The sequence below is a fragment of the Oncorhynchus nerka genome, linkage group LG26 (genome assembly GCF_034236695.1).
Source record: "Oncorhynchus nerka isolate Pitt River linkage group LG26, Oner_Uvic_2.0, whole genome shotgun sequence".
Lineage (NCBI taxonomy): Eukaryota > Metazoa > Chordata > Actinopteri > Salmoniformes > Salmonidae > Oncorhynchus > Oncorhynchus nerka.
In genome coordinates, this window is record NC_088421.1 from 41,252,036 (window position 1) to 41,269,393 (window position 17,358).

General features: G+C 42.0%; 1 pseudogene; it reads right to left on the bottom strand.

Annotated features, from left to right (window-relative positions):
* Positions 1-17,358, bottom strand: part of LOC115118686 (protein HID1-like) — a 65,344-nt pseudogene that overhangs the window by 8,200 nt on the left and 39,786 nt on the right.

The window sequence follows — 17,358 nt, forward strand, 5'->3', positions numbered from 1 at the left end:
CAGACTCAAACCCCCATCACTAGCCGGTATCTGTGGTCCAGAGTCAGCAGCAATACCAACAGATCAGACTCTGGCAGGACTAAACACAGTCTTATGCTATTCTACGGAGTCAGACATGTAACCTGTTCTGAGAGGAGCAGGCTGGGTAAACACTGGTCCTCTCACCATCAAACTGGTACTGGATGATGTTGTTGAAGGCCTCCAGCAGGAAGAAGACAAGATGGTGGTTCTGGGAGGCGGAGAAGAGGAACCAGTTGGTGGAGAAGGCTTCCAAGAGGTGGAGCAGCTTGTTGGCTGCCACCATTGACAGACTCTTCAGGTAGGGAGACACTGTGGAGGAGAGGGAGGAGAAGTCATTCAGATAGGGAGACACTGTGGAGGAGAGGGAGGAGGAGTCATTCAGGTAGGGAGACACTGTGGAGGAGAGGGAGGAGAAGTCATTCAGGTAGGGAGACACTGTGGAGGAGAGGGAGGAGAAGTCATTCAGGTAGAGAGACACTGTGGAGGAGAGGGAGGAGGAGTCATTCAGGTAGAGAGACACTGTGGAGGAGAGGGAGGAGAAGTCATTCAGGTAGGGAGACACTGTGGAGGAGAGGGAGGAGAAGTCATTCAGGTAGGGAGACACTGTGGAGGAGAAGGAGGAGGAGTCATTCATGTAGGGATACACTGTGGAGGAGAGGGAGGAGAGGGAGGAGGAGTCATTCAGGTAGGGAGACACTGTGGAGGAGAAGGAGGAGGAGTCATTCAGGTAGGGATACACTGTGGAGGAGAGGGAGGAGAAGTCATTCAGGTAGAGAGACACTGTGGAGGAGAGGGAGGAGGAGTCATTCAGGTAGAGAGACACTGTGGAGGAGAGGGAGGAGAAGTCAGTCAGGTAGGGAGACACTGTGGAGGAGAGGGAGGAGAAGTCATTCAGGTAGGGAGACACTGTGGAGGAGAAGGAGGAGGAGTCATTCATGTAGGGATACACTGTGGAGGAGAGGGAGGAGAGGGAGGAGGAGTCATTCAGGTAGGGAGACACTGTGGAGGAGAAGGAGGAGGAGTCATTCAGGTAGGGATACACTGTGGAGGAGAGGGAGGAGAAGTCATTCAGGTAGGGAGACACTGTGGAGGAGAGGGAGGAGAAGTCATTCAGGTAGAGAGACACTGTGGAGGAGAGGGAGGAGGAGTCATTCAGGTAGGGAGACACTGTGGAGGAGAGGGAGGAGGAGTCATTCAGGTAGGGAGACACTGTGGAGGAGAGGGAGGAGAAGTCATTCAGGTAGAGAGACACTGTGGAGGAGAGGGAGGAGGAGTCATTCAGGTAGGGAGACACTGTGGAGGAGAGGGAGGAGGAGTCATTCAGGTAGGGAGACACTGTGGAGGAGAAGGAGGAGGAGTCATTCAGGTAGGGAGACACTGTGGAGGAGAGGGAGGAGGAGTCATTCAGGTAGGGAGACACTGTGGAGGAGAGGGAGGAGAAGTCATTCAGGTAGGGAGACACTGTGGAGGAGAGGGAGGAGGAGTCATTCAGGTAGGGAGACACTGTGGGAGAGGGAGGAGGGTCATTCAGGTAGGGAGACACTGTGGATTCAGGTAGGGAGACAGGTAGGGAGACACTGTGGAGTAGAGGGAGGAGGAGTCATTCAGGTAGGGGAGACACTGTGGAGTAGAGGGAGGAGAAGTCATTCAGGTAGGGAGACACTGTGGAGGAGAGGGAGGAGGAGTCATTCAGGTAGGGAGACACTGTGGAGGAGAGGGAGGAGGAGTCATTCAGGTAGGGAGACACTGTGGAGGAGAGGGAGGAGAGGGAGGAGAAGTCATTCAGGTAGGGAGACACTGTGGAGGAGAGGGAGGAGAAGTCATTCAGGTAGGGAGACACTGTGGAGGAGAGGGAGGAGGAGTCATTCAGGTAGGGAGACACTGTGGAGTAGAGGGAGGAGAAGTCATTCAGGTAGAGAGACACTGTGGAGTAGAGGGAGGAGAAGTCATTCAGGTAGGGAGACACTGTGGAGGAGAAGGAGGAGGAGTCATTCAGGTAGGGAGACACTGTGGAGGAGAGGGAGGAGGAGTCATTCAGGTAGGGAGACACTGTGGAGGAGAGGGAGGAGAAGTCATTCAGGTAGGGAGACACTGTGGAGGAGAGGGAGGAGGAGTCATTCAGGTAGGGAGACACTGTGGAGTAGAGGGAGGAGGAGTATTTCAGGTAGGGAGACACTGTGGAGTAGAGGGAGGAGAAGTCATTCAGGTAGGGAGACACTGTGGAGTAGAGGGAGGAGGAGTCATTCAGGTAGGGGAGACACTGTGGAGTAGAGGGAGGAGAAGTCATTCAGGTAGGGAGACACTGTGGAGGAGAGGGAGGAGGAGTCATTCAGGTAGGGAGACACTGTGGAGGAGAGGGAGGAGGAGTCATTCAGGTAGGGAGACACTGTGGAGGAGAGGGAGGAGAAGTCATTCAGGTAGGGAGACACTGTGGAGGAGAGGGAGGAGAAGTCATTCAGGTAGGGAGACACTGTGGAGGAGAGGGAGGAGGAGTCATTCAGGTAGGGAGACACTGTGGAGTAGAGGGAGGAGAAGTCATTCAGGTAGAGAGACACTGTGGAGTAGAGGGAGGAGAAGTCATTCAGGTAGGGAGACACTGTGGAGGAGAAGGAGGAGGAGTCATTCAGGTAGGGAGACACTGTGGAGGAGAGGGAGGAGAAGTCATTCAGGTAGGGATACACTGTGGGGGAGAGGGAGGAGAAGTCATTCAGGTAGGGAGACACTGTGGAGGAGAGGGAGGAGAAGTCATTCAGGTAGGGGAGACACTGTGGGGGAAAGGGAGGAGGAGTCATTCAGGTAGGGGAGACACTGTGGGGGAGAGGGAGGAGGATTCATTTGTAGAGATACTGTACATTGTGACCACAGATTGAGCCTAATCCTAGCTAGACTAAAAAGCAAGTAACATCTCAATATGCATGTACAGCATCTAAGAATGACTTAATGAGTGCATCTGTTTGGGTGTTTGAATCTCAGGGACCGTCCCAAAGTAATGTAGTATTGAACTGTTCAATACCTCAGAACTTTCTGTGAGGCTGAGGTTACAAACAGGACTGTAGATGTTTCCTGTGGACCGGATTGTCTCATGATGACGTGTTGCTGTGCCGATTGTAGCCTACTGTATGTTTTAAATGTTGTAACGCTGTAATGACTTCTGCTGTAATGTAACGCTGTAACCCTGTAACGACTACTGCTGTAATGTAACGCTGTAATGACTACTGCTGTAATGTAACGCTGTAACGACTACTGCTGTAATGTAACGCTGTAACGCTGTAATGACTACTGCTGTAATGTAACGCTGTAATGACTACTGCTGTAATGTAACGCTGTAATGACTACTGGTGTAATGTAACGCTGTAATGACTACTGCTGTAATGTAACGCTGTAATGACTACTGCTGTAATGTAACGCTGTAATGTAACACTGTAATGACTACTGCTGTAATGTAACGCTGTAATGACTACTGCTGTAATGACTACTGCTGTAATGTAATGCTGTAATGACTACTGCTGTAATGTAACACTGTAATGACTACTGCTGGTATGTAACGCTGTAATGACTACTGCTGTAATGTAACGCTGTAACGACTACTGCTGTAATGTAATGCTGTAATGACTACTGCTGGTATGTAACGCTGTAATGTAACGCTGTAATGACTACTGCTGTAATGTAACGCTGTAATGTAACGCTGTAATGACTACTGCTGTAATGTAACGCTGTAATGTAATGCTGTAATGACTACTGCTGTAATGTAACGCTGTAATGACTACAGCTGTAATGTAACGCTGTAATGACTACTGCTGTAATGTAACGCTGTAATGACTACTGCTGTAATGTAACGCTGTAATGACTACTGCTGTAATGACTACTGCTGTAATGACTACTGCTGTAATGTAACGCTGTAATGACTACTGCTGTAATGACTACTGCTGTAATGTAACGCTGTAATGACTACTGCTGTAATGTAACGCTGTAATGACTACTGCTGTAATGACTACTGCTGTAATGACTACTGCTGTAATGTAACGCTGTAATGACTACTGCTGTAATGACTACTGCTGTAATGTAACGCTGTAATGACTACTGCTGTAATGTAACGCTGTAATGACTACTGCTGTAATGACTACTGCTGTAATGTAACGCTGACTGACTACTGCTGTAATGACTACTGCTGTAATGTAACGCTGTAATGACTACTGCTGTAATGTAACGCTGTAATGACTACTGCTGTAATGACTACTGCTGTAATGACTATTGCTGTAATGTAACACTGTAATGACTACTGCTGTAATGTAACGCTGTAATGACTACTGCTGTAATGTAACGCTGTAATGACTACTGCTGTAATGTAACGCTGTAATGACTACTGCTGTAATGTAATGCTGTAATGACTACTGCTGTAATGTAACGCTGTAATGACTACTGCTGTAATGTAACGCTGTAATGACTACTGCTGTAATGACTACTGCTGTAATGTAATGCTGTAATGACTACTGCTGTAATGACTACTGCTGTAATGACTACTGCTGTAATGACTACTGCTGTAATGTAACGCTGTAATGACTACTGCTGTAATGACTACTGCTGTAATGACTACTGCTGTAATGACTACTGCTGTAATGTAATGCTGTAATGACTACTGCTGTAATGACTACTGCTGTAATGACTACTGCTGTAATGTAACGCTGTAATGACTACTGCTGTAATGACTACTGCTGTAATGACTACTGCTGTAATGTAATGCTGTAATGACTACTGCTGTAATGACTACTGCTGTAATGTAACGCTGTAATGACTACTGCTGTAATGACTACTGCTGTAATGTACTGCTGTAATGACTACTGCTGTAATGTAATGCTGTAATGACTACTGCTGTAATGTAACACTGTAATGACTACTGCTGTAATGTAACGCTGTAATGACTACTGCTGTAATGACTACTGCTGTAATGACTACTGCTGTAATGACTACTGCTGTAATGTAATGCTGTAATGACTACTGCTGTAATGACTACTGCTGTAATGTAACACTGTAATGACTACTGCTGTAATGTAACACTGTAATGACTACTGCTGTAATGTAACGCTGTAATGACTACTGCTGTAATGTAACGCTGTAATGACTACTGCTGGTATGTAACGCTGTAATGACTACTGCTGTAATGTAACGCTGTAATGACTACTGCTGTAATGTAATGCTGTAATGACTACTGCTGTAATGTAACTGCTGTAATGACTACTGCTGTAATGTAACGCTGTAATGACTACTGCTGTAATGTAATGCTGTAATGACTATGACTACTGCTGTAATGTAACGCTGTAATGACTACTGCTGTAATGACTACTGCTGTAATGTGCTGTAATGTAACGCTGTAATGACTACTGCTGTAATGTAACGCTGTAATGACTACTGCTGTAATGACTACTGCTGTAATGTAATGCTGTAATGACTACTGCTGTAATGTAACGCTGTAATGACTACTGCTGTAATGACTACTGCTGTAATGTAACGCTGTAATGACTACTGCTGTAATGTAACGCTGTAATGACTACTGCTGTAATGACTACTGCTGTAATGTAACGCTGTAATGACTACTGCTGTAATGACTACTGCTGTAATGACTACTGCTGTAATGACTACTGCTGTAATGTAACGCTGTAATGACTACTGCTGTAATGACTACTGCTGTAATGACTACTGCTGTAATGACTACTGCTGTAATGTAATGCTGTAATGACTACTGCTGTAATGACTACTGCTGTAATGTAATGCTGTAATGACTACTGCTGTAATGTAATGCTGTAATGACTACTGCTGTAATGACTACTGCTGTAATGTAACGCTGTAATGACTACTGCTGTAATGAAACTGCTGTAATGACTACTGCTGTAATGACTAATGCTGCTGTAATGTAATGCTGTAATGACTACTGCTGTAATGACTACTGCTGTAATGTAACGCTGTAATGACTACTGCTGTAATGACTACTGCTGTAATGACTACTGTAATGTAATGACTACTGCTGTAATGTAATGCTGTAATGACTACTGCTGTAATGTAATGACTACTGCTGTAATGTAACGCTGTAATGACTACTGCTGGTATGTAACGCTGTAATGACTACTGCTGTAATGTAACTGCTGTAATGACTACTGCTGTAATGTAATGCTGTAATGACTACTGCTGTAATGTAACGCTGTAATGTACTGCTGTAATGACTACTGCTGTAATGTAACTGCTGTAATGACGCTGTAATGTAACGCTGTAATGACTACTGCTGTAATGTAACGCTGTAATGTAATGCTGTAATGACTACTGCTGTAATGACTAACTGCTGTAATGACTACTGCTGTAATGTAACGCTGTAATGACTAATGCTGTAATGACTACTGCTGTAATGTAACGCTGTAATGACTACTGCTGTAATGTAACTGCTGTAATGACTACTGCTGTAATGACTACTGCTGTAATGTAACGCTGTAATGACTACTGCTGTAATGACTACTGCTGTAATGTAACGCTGTAATGACTACTGCTGTAATGTAACGCTGTAATGACTACTGCTGTAATGACTACTGCTGTAATGTAACGCTGTAATGACTACTGCTGTAATGACTACTGCTGTAATGTAACGCTGTAATGACTACTGCTGTAATGTAACGCTGTAATGACTACTGCTGTAATGACTACTGCTGTAATGACTACTGCTGTAATGTACTGCTGTAATGACTACTGCTGTAATGTAACGCTGTAATGACTACTGCTGTAATGTAACTGCTGTAATGACTACTGCTGTAATGTAACGCTGTAATGACTACTGCTGTAATGTACTGCTGTAATGACTACTGCTGTAATGTAACGCTGTAATGACTACTGCTGTAATGTAACGCTGTAATGACTACTGTACTGCTGTAATGACTACTGCTGTAATGACTACTGCTGTAATGACTACTGCTGTAATGACTACTGCTACTGCTGTAATGACTACTGCTGTAATGTACTGCTGTAATGACTACTGCTGTAATAATGACTACTGCTGTAATGAACTGCTGTAATGACTACTGCTGTAATGTAATGCTGTAATGACTACTGCTGTAATGTAATGCTGTAATGACTACTGCTGTAATGTAACTGCTGTAATGACTACTGCTGTAATGTAACGCTGTAATGACTACTGCTGTAATGACTACTGCTGTAATGTAACGCTGTAATGACTACTGCTGTAATGACTACTGCTGTAATGACTACTGCTGTAATGTAACGCTGTAATGACTACTGCTGTAATGACTACTGCTGTAATGAAACGCTGTAATGACTACTGCTGTAATGACTACTGCTGTAATGACTAACTGCTGTAATGACTACTGCTGTAATGTAATGCTGTAATGACTACTGCTGTAATGTAACGCTGTAATGACTACTGCTGTAATGACTACTGCTGTAAATGCTGTAAAACGCTGTAATGACTACTGCTGTAATGACTACTGCTGTAATGAAACGCTGTAATGACTAATGCTGTAATGACTACTGCTGTAATGTAACGCTGTAATGACTACTGCTGTAATGACTACTGCTGTAATGTAACGCTGTAATGACTACTGCTGTAATGACTACTGCTGTAATGACTACTGCTGTAATGACTACTGCTGTAATGTAACTGCTGTAATGACTACTGCTGTAATGACTACTGCTGTAATGTAACGCTGTAATGACTACTGCTGTAATGTAACGCTGTAATGACTACTGCTGTAATGTAACGCTGTAATGACTACTGCTGTAATGTAACGCTGTAACACTGTAATGACTACTGCTGTAAATGTAACTGTAATGACTACTGCTGTAAACACTGTAATGACTACTGCTGTAATGTAACACTGTAATGACTACTGCTGTAATGTAACGCTGTAACACTGTAATGACTACTGCTGTAATGACTACTGCTGTAATGTAATGCTGTAATGACTACTGCTGTAATGACTACTGCTGTAACGCTGTAATGACTACTGCTGTAATGTAACGCTGTAATGACTACTGCTGTAATGTAACACTGTAATGACTACTGCTGTAATGTAACGCTGTAATGACTACTGCTGTAATGTAACGCTGTAATGACTACTGCTGTAATGTAACACTGTAATGACTACTGCTGTAATGTAACGCTGTAATGACTACTGCTGTAATGTAACGCTGTAATGACTACTGCTGTAATGTAACGCTGTAATGACTACTGCTGTAATGTAACACTGTAATGACTACTGCTGTAATGTACTGCTGTAATGTAACGCTGTAATGACTACTGCTGTAATGTAACACTGTAATGACTACTGCTGTAATGTAACGCTGTAATGACTACTGCTGTAATGTGCTGTAATGTAACGCTGTAATGACTACTGCTGTAATGTAACACTGTAATGACTACTGCTGTAATGTAACGCTGTAATGACTACTGCTGTAATGTAACGCTGTAATGACTACTGCTGTAATGACTACTGCTGTAATGTAACGCTGTAATGACTACTGCTGTAATGTAACGCTGTAATGACTACTGCTGTAATGTAACGCTGTAATGTGCTACTGCTGTAATGTAACGCTATAATGACTACTGCTGTAATGTACTGCTGTAATGACTACTGCTGTAATGTAACGCTGTAATGACTACTGCTGTAATGTAACGCTGTAATGACTACTGCTGTAATGTAATGCTGTAATGACTACTGCTGTAATGTAACGCTGTAACGACTACTGCTGTAATGACTACTGCTGTAATGTAACGCTGTAATGACTACTGCTGTAAATGTAACGCTGTAATGACTACTGCTGTAATGTAACTGCTGTAATGACTACGCTGTAATGACTACTGCTGTAATGTAACACTGTAATGACTACTGCTGTAATGTAACGCTGTAATGACTACTGCTGTAATGTAACGCTGTAATGACTACTGCTGTAATGTAACGCTGTAATGACTACTGCTGTAATGTAACGCTGTAATGACTACTGCTGTAATGACGCTGTAATACTGCTGTAATGACTACTGCTGTAATGTAACTGCTGTAATGACTACTGCTGTAATGACTACTGCTGTAATGACTACTGCTGTAATGACTACTGCTGTAATGACTAACGCTGCTGTAATGACTACTGCTGTAATGTAACACTGTAATGACTACTGCTGTAATGACTACGCTGTAATGACTACTGCTGTAATGTAACACTGTAATGACTACTGCTGTAATGTAACGCTGTAATGACTACTGCTGTAATGACTACTGCTGTAATGTAATGCTGTAATGACTACTGCTGTAATGACTACTTCTGTAATGACTACTGCTGTAATGTAATGCTGTAATGACTACTGCTGTAATGACTACTGCTGTAATGTAACGCTGTAATGACTACTGCTGTAATGTAATGCTGTAATGACTACTGCTGTAATGACTACTGCTGTAATGTAACGCTGTAATGACTACTGCTGTAATGAAACGCTGTAATGACTACTGCTGTAATGACTACTGCTGTAATGACTACTGCTGTAATGTAATGCTGTAATGACTACTGCTGTAATGTACTGCTGTAATGACTACTGCTGTAATGACTACTGCTGTAATGACTACTGCTGTAATGACTACTGCTGTAATGACTACTGCTGTAATGTAATGCTGTAATGACTACTGCTGTAATGACTACTGCTGTAATGTAACACTGTAATGACTACTGCTGGTATGTAACGCTGTAATGACTACTGCTGTAATGTAACGCTGTAACGACTACTGCTGTAATGTAATGCTGTAATGACTACTGCTGGTATGTAACGCTGTAATGTAACGCTGTAATGTAACGCTGTAATGACTACTGCTGTAATGTAACGCTGTAATGTAACGCTGTAATGACTACTGCTGTAATGTAACGCTGTAATGTAATGCTGTAATGACTACTGCTGTAATGTAACGCTGTAATGACTACTGCTGTAATGTAACGCTGTAATGTAATGCTGTAATGACTACTGCTGTAATGTAACGCTGTAATGACTACTGCTGTAATGACGCTAATGCTGTAATGTAACGCTGTAATGACTACTGCTGTAATGACTACTGCTGTAATGACTACTGCTGTAATGACTACTGCTGTAATGTAACGCTGTAATGACTACTGCTGTAATGACTACTGCTGTAATGTAACGCTGTAATGACTACTGCTGTAATGTAACGCTGTAATGACTACTGCTGTAATGACTACTGCTGTAATGACTACTGCTGTATTGCTGTAATGTAACTGCTGTAATGACTACTGCTGTAATGTAACGCTGTAATGACTACTGCTGTAATGTAACGCTGTAATGACTACTGCTGTAATGACTACTGCTGTAATGACTACTGCTGTAATGTAACGCTGTAATGACTACTGCTGTAATGTAACGCTGTAATGACTACTGCTGTAATGTAACGCTGTAATGACTACTGCTGTAATGTAACGCTGTAATGACTACTGCTGTAATGTAACGCTGTAATGACTACTGCTGTAATGACTACTGCTGTAATGACTACTGCTGTAATGTAACGCTGTAATGACTACTGCTGTAATGAAACGCTGTAATGACTACTGCTGTAATGACTACTGCTGTAATGACTACTGCTGTAATGTAACGCTGTAATGACTACTGCTGTAATGACTACTGCTGTAATGACTACTGCTGTAATGTAACGCTGTAATGACTACTGCTGTAATGACTACTGCTGTAATGACTACTGCTGTAATGACTACTGCTGTAATGACTACTGCTGTAATGTAATGCTGTAATGACTACTGCTGTAATGTAACGCTGTAATGACTACTGCTGTAATGACTACTGCTGTAATGTAACGCTGTAATGACTACTGCTGTAATGACTACTGCTGTAATGAAACGCTGTAATGACTACTGCTGTAATGACTACTGCTGTAATGTAACGCTGTAATGACTACTGCTGTAATGACTACTGCTGTAATGCTGTAAACGCTGTAATGACTACTGCTGTAATGACTACTGCTGTAATGACTACTGCTGTAATGACTACTGCTGTAATGTAACGCTGTAATGACTACTGCTGTAATGACTACTGCTGTAATGTAACGCTGTAATGACTACTGCTGTAATGTAACGCTGTAATGACTACTGCTGTAATGTAACGCTGTAATGACTACTGCTGTAAATGTAACTGCTGTAATGACTACTGCTGTAATGTAACGCTGTAATGACTACTGCTGTAATGACTACTGCTGTAATGTAATGCTGTAATGACTACTGCTGTAATGTAACGCTGTAAACACTGTAATGACTACTGCTGTAATGACTACTGCTGTAATGTAACGCTGTAATGACTACTGCTGTAATGTAACTGCTGTAACTGCTGTAATGACTACTGCTGTAATGTAACGCTGTAATGACTACTGCTGTAATGTAACGCTGTAATGACTACTGCTGTAATGACTAACGCTGTAATGACTACTGCTGTAATGTAACGCTGTAATGACTACTGCTGTAATGTAACACTGTAATGAACTGCTGTAACTACTGCTGTAATGACTACTGCTGTAATGACTACTGCTGTAATGTAACGCTGTAATGACTACTGCTGTAATGTAACGCTGTAATGACTACTGCTGTAATGTAACACTGTAATGACTACTGCTGTAATGTAACGCTGTAATGTAACGCTGTAATGACTACTGCTGTAATGTAACACTGTAATGACTACTGCTGTAATGTAACGCTGTAATGACTACTGCTGTAATGTAACGCTGTAATGACTACTGCTGTAATGTAACACTGTAATGACTACTGCTGTAATGTAACGCTGTAATGACTACTGCTGTAATGTAACGCTGTAATGACTACTGCTGTAATGTAACACTGTAATGACTACTGCTGTAATGTAACGCTGTAATGACTACTGCTGTAATGTAACGCTGTAATGACTACTGCTGTAATGTAACGCTGTAATGACTACTGCTGTAATGTAACGCTATAATGACTACTGCTGTAATGTAACGCTGTAATGACTACTGCTGTAATGTAACGCTGTAATGACTACTGCTGTAATGTAACGCTGTAATGACTACTGCTGTAATGTAATGCTGTAATGACTACTGCTGTAATGTAACGCTGTAATGACTACTGCTGTAATGACTACTGCTGTAATGTAACGCTGTAATGACTACTGCTGTAATGTAACACTGTAATGACTACTGCTGTAATGTAACACTGTAATGACTACTGCTGTAATGACTACTGCTGTAATGTAACACTGTAATGACTACTGCTGTAATGTAACACTGTAATGACTACTGCTGTAATGTAACGCTGTAATGACTACTGCTGTAATGTAACACTGTAATGACTACTGCTGTAACTGCTGTAAACACTGTAATGACTACTGCTGTAATGACTACTGCTGTAATGACTACTGCTGTAATGTAACGCTGTAATGACTACTGCTGTAATGAACTGCTGTAATGACTACTGCTGTAATGTAATGACTACTGTAATGACTACTGCTGTAATGACTACTGCTGTAATGTAACGCTGTAATGACTACTGCTGTAATGTAACGCTGTAATGACTACTGCTGTAATGTAACACTGTAATGACTACTACTACTGCTGTAATGTAACGCTGTAATGACTACTGCTGTAATGTAACGCTGTAATGACTACTGCTGTAATGTAACTGCTGTAATGCTGTAATGACTACTGCTGTAATGTAACGCTGTAATGACTACTGATGTAATGTAACGCTGTAATGACTACTGCTGTAATGTAACGCTGTAACGCTGTAATGACTACTGCTGTAATGTAACGCTGTAATGACTACTGCTGTAATGTAACACTGTAATGACTACTGCTGTAATGTAACGCTGTAATGACTACTGCTGTAATGACTACTGCTGTAATGTAACGCTGTAATGACTACTGCTGTAATGTAATGCTGTAATGACTACTGCTGTAATGACTACTGCTGTAATGACAATGTACTGCTGTAATGACTACTGCTGTAATGTAACGCTGTAATGACTACTGCTGTAATGTAACGCTGTAATGACTACTGCTGTAAATGTAACACTGTAATGACTACTGCTGTAATGTAACGCTGTAATGACTACTGCTGTAATGACTACTGCTGTAATGTAACGCTGTAATGACTACTGCTGTAATGTAACGCTGTAATGACTACTGCTGTAATGTAACGCTGTAATGACTACTGCTGTAATGTAACGCTGTAATGACTACTGCTGTAATGACTACTGCTGTAATGACTACTACTGCTGTAAATGACTACTGCTGTAATGACGCTGTAATGACTACTGTAATGTAACGCTGTAATGACTACTGCTGTAATGTAACACTGTAATGACTACTGCTGTAATGTAACGCTGTAATGACTACTGCTGTAATGACTACGCTGTAATGTAACGCTGTAATGACTACTGCTGTAATGTAACACTGTAATGACTACTGCTGACTAATGTAACACTGTAATGACTACTGCTGTAATGTAACACTGTAATGACTACTGCTGTAATGTAACACTGTAATGGCTACTGCTGTAATGTAACACTGTAATGACTACTGCTGTAATGTAACACTGTAATGACTACTGCTGTAATGTAACGCTGTAATGACTACTGCTGTAATGTAACGCTGTAATGACTACTGCTGTAATGTAACGCTGTAATGACTACTGCTGTAATGTAACGCTGTAATGACTACTGCTGTAATGACTACTGCTGTAATGTAATGCTGTAATGACTACTGCTGTAATGACTACTGCTGTAATGACTACTGCTGTAATGTAACGCTGTAATGACTACTGCTGTAATGTAACGCTGTAATGACTACTGCTGTAATGTAACACTGCTGTACTAACGCTGTAATGTAACACTGTAATGAACTGCTGTAATGACTACTGCTGTAATGTAACACTGTAATGACTACTGCTGTAATGTAACACTGTAATGACTACTGCTGTAATGTAACACTGTAATGACTACTGCTGTAATGTAACTGCTGTAATGACTACTGCTGTAATGTAATGCTGTAATGACTACTGCTGTAATGAACTGCTGTAATGACTACTGCTGTAATGTAACTGCTGTAATGACTACTGCTGTAATGTAACTGCTGTAATGACTACTGCTGTAATGTAACTACTGCTGTAATGACTACTGCTGTACTGCTGTAATGACTACTGCTGTAATGACTACTGCTGTAATGACTACTGCTGTAATGACTACTGCTGTAATGTAATGCTGTAATGACTACTGCTGTAATGACTACTGCTGTAATGACTACTGCTGTAATGTAATGCTGTAATGACTACTGCTGTAATGACTACTGCTGTAATGACTACTGCTGTAATGACTACTGCTGTAATGTAATGCTGTAATGACTACTGCTGTAATGTAATGCTGTAATGACTACTGCTGTAATGACTACTGCTGTAATGACTACTGCTGTAATGTAACGCTGTAACGCTGTAATGACTACTGCTGTAATGACTACTGCTGTAATGACTACTGCTGTAATGTAACGCTGTAACGCTGTAATGACTACTGCTGTAATGACTACTGCTGTAATGACTACTGCTGTAATGACTACTGCTGTAATGTAACGCTGTAATGACTACTGCTGTAATGACTACTGCTGTAATGTAACGCTGTAATGACTACTGCTGTAATGACTACTGCTGTAATGTAACGCTGTAATGACTACTGCTGTAATGTAACGCTGTAATGACTACTGCTGTAATGTAATGCTGTAATGACTACTGCTGTAATGACTACTGCTGTAATGTAACGCTGTAATGACTACTGCTGTAATGTAACGCTGTAATGACTACTGCTGTAATGACTACTGCTGTAATGAACTGCTGTAATGACTACTGCTGTAATGTAACGCTGTAATGACTACTGCTGTAATGACTACTGCTGTAATGTAACTGCTGTAATGACTACTGCTGTAATGAATACTGCTGTAATGACTGTAATGTAACGCTGTAATGACTACTGCTGTAATGTAACGCTGTAACGCTGTAATGACTACTGCTGCCTTCTTGGCCAGGTCTCTTTTGTAAAATAGACTATGTTTCTCAATGGGACTTTCCTGGTCAAATGAAGGTTGAATAAATAAATAAAGAACCATGTGCATATTTGACCAGCAGATGGAGCCAGTGCAGAGATACTCGCCATTCACTACGATGGTGAGCAGGCAGTCAAAAAGAGGCTGTAGACGCTGGTGGCCGCTGGTGATGATCTTGTGGAACACCTGGAGATCACACAGAGGTACAGACATAGAGACAAAATTACTAGAAGGGACAAGGGCAATTTGACTGGAACACTTATGGGTACACTCAATCGCCGTCAAGCCACCCATCAGAGAACATTTATTGACTTGAATGTCTGTTGTAGCAATTATATTTCTATAGGACCTGGATTCAAATAGTATTTGTTTCAATTCAAATGCTTTATCTGCGCTTCATTGATCTTGCTTGGCGCAATGGAACCAATGGGAGAGTCCCAATAGAGAGAACCCCGCCCATTTGGCACTCCAGGCTCAATTACAAATATTTGAATGAAATACTATTTGAATCTAAGTGTAATAAAGACACTAAGCTATAACTGGAGAGGCTTTTATTTAACACACAGAGGCAGATAACAGAAATGGTAATATTGCCTGCAGAACTAATCCATTTGCTACAGTCACACTGTATTCCACAGAGATATATTCTATTCATTCTATATCTATGCTGTCACCTACTGTAACTTGTATGGCAGAGTCTTACTACTATGAGTAGGTCGGCGTGGGTCCCTGTAAACACTGGGATGTCCATAGGTACGTGGACAGAGTAGGGCTTGTTGAGACGCACGCCAAAGTTCCTCTCTCCACTCAGCAGTAGCAGGATGAAGACACCGATGTGCATGAGACCCACACGGGCTGTAGCAGAAACACACACACACAGACACACACACACACACACACACACACACACACACACACACACACAGAGCGAGAGACGATCACTAAAACCATTACCAAGGCATACGTTAATAAAGCAGACATTTCGTTAGCAGCCAGTCCCTACAGACAGATATATAGTATATTCCAGTCCCTACAGACAGATATGTAGTATATTCCAGTCCCTACAGACAGATATATAGTATATTCCAGTCCCTACAGACAGATATATAGTATATTCCAGTCCCTACAGACAGATATATAGTATATTCCAGTCCCTACAGACAGATATATAGTTTATTCCAGTCCCTACAAACTATACTCACACCCTGCCATCATTCATAGGATAGGTCTATCTGTGTGTGTGTGTCTACAGACTGTACTCACACTGGTCGGCCCGGGCGTCATTAAGGTAGAAGAGGATGGGTACCAAGATGTCCAGAACATCACTGCTCTTCAAAACAAAGAATAGGAACTTCTGTGATGGGCAGAGAGACGGTGGTATGGGTTATTAGAATGTGATGCATGTTTGTTTCTCTGTTGAGGGTCGGCTATTCCTCTATTCTATCTCTGTTGAGGGCAGGCTATTCCTCTATTCTATCTCTGTTGAGGGCAGGCTATTCCTCTATTCTATCTCTGTTGAGGGCAGGCGATTCTATCAGCCTGTTCTATTCTATTCTGTCTCTGTTGAGGGCAGGCTATTCCTCTATTCTATTCCTCTATTCTATCTCTGTTGAGGGCAGGCTATTCCTCTATTCTATCTCTGTTGAGGGCAGGCTATTCCTCTATTCTATTCCTCTATTCTATCTCTGTTGGGGCAGGATTCCTCTATTCTATCTCTGTTGAGGGCAGGCTATTCCTCTATTCTATCTCTGTTGAGGGCAGGCTATTCCTCTATTCTATCTCTGTTGAGGGCAGGCTATTCCTCTATTCTATCTCTGTTGAGGGCAGGCTATTCCTCTATTCTATCTCTGTTGAGGGCAGGCTATTCCTCTATTCTATCTCTGTTGAGGGCAGGCGATTCCTCTATTCTATCTCTGTTGAGGGCAGGCTATTCCTCTATTCTATTCCTCTATTCTATCTCTGTTGAGGGCGGGCTATTCCTCTATTCTATCTCTGTTGAGGGCAGGCTATTCCTCTATTCTATTCCTCTATTCTATCTCTGTTGAGGGCAGGCTATTCCTCTATTCTATCTCTGTTGAGGGCAGGCTATTCTATCTCTGTTGAGGGTCGGCTATTCCTCTATTCTATCTCTGTTGAGGGCAGGGATTCCTCTATTCTATCTCTGTTGAGGGTAGGCTATTCCTCTATTCTATCTCTGTTGAGGGCAGGCTATTCCTCTATTCTATCT